Source organism: Physeter macrocephalus, chromosome 12 (assembly GCF_002837175.3).
Source record: "Physeter macrocephalus isolate SW-GA chromosome 12, ASM283717v5, whole genome shotgun sequence".
Lineage (NCBI taxonomy): Eukaryota > Metazoa > Chordata > Mammalia > Artiodactyla > Physeteridae > Physeter > Physeter macrocephalus.
Genome location: NC_041225.1, coordinates 26,417,959 through 26,419,135, shown reverse-complemented (window position 1 = coordinate 26,419,135; position 1,177 = coordinate 26,417,959).

Here is a 1,177-nt window from a genome sequence, read left to right as displayed (position 1 = left end):
ATGCGGATGGGGGGGGGGGGCAGGGTCAAAGCAGTGGCACCTTCTCTGCCTGCTGCAGGGAGGATGGACCTGGTAGACCGGTGGGGGTGGCGTCTTGGCGGTGGTCCAGGGAGACGCGCAGGGCCAGGACCGTCAGGGGTTATGGGAGGGAAGACGGAGGCACAGAAATCGACTGAGGCACAAGGAGCAACTGGAATCCACAGGGTTTCTCAACTCCCTACATGTGGGTGAGCACCAAACAGGCCACTTCTGGGTTGGAGGGTCTGAGAAAGCAGTTTGGAGGATCACATCAGCGATCCAGAAGAAAACAGACACCTTTCAGGGAAAGTAAGGTTTTGGGTTTCTGCATTTAAGTTTGAACTTCTTGTGGGGCAAAAGCAGGCAGCACTTGTAAAGGAGTGTGGCGTCCTGGGGGGATTTGTGACTGGTTAGTACTGGACCCCTGGCTGGCGTGGTCCGGGTCGCTGGAGGACTGGGAAGGCTTCTCCCTGTGGTAACAGGGATGACAGCTTCCGTGACAAACGTGCAGCGTCTGGAGGGGCCTGAGCCAGACCCCAGCTCAGCTGCCCGAAGATGCAGACCCTGGGAACCGTGTAGGTACAGGAGTTTACTGACACAGCAGCGGGAAAGCGCCCTGTCACCCCAGTCCTGCCGCAGCATGCCTGAGGTAGAACGCCCCTCTGGTCACACGACAGTGTGGAGGTCAGAACAGACCCAGGCTCCTCTCCGACGCTGGGACTTGGTGATCGTGTGTCTTTGGACCCAGGACAGCCTGGACTTCCTCAACTGTAACACGCAGAGCCTGGATCCTGGCGAGTGAAGTGTTAGAATGGGGCTGCAGACAGACAGAAGAACGTGGGACTGCCTCCCCTCCTTCCCACGGACCCCTGTGTCTTCTGGTGGCTCCAGGCAAGGCCCCCTTGGGGGAGGTCCGGTGGGGTTCTTCCGGGTGTGGCCACAAACTAAAGGACACTGAGCGTCCACCTGGCCGAGCCCGGCGCCCAGGCCTCTACGCAAACGTCTTCTGCGCTCCCAACAGTGCCCTGGGGTCAGCAGTGCCCAGGACGTGGGTGCTTAACAGGCCCCACGGGCTCAGACCCCTGGCTCCGATCCTGCTGCAGCGGGTGTTTGTACATGTCAGAGACAGAGAGATAACGCGGAGGGGGAGGGGCGAGAG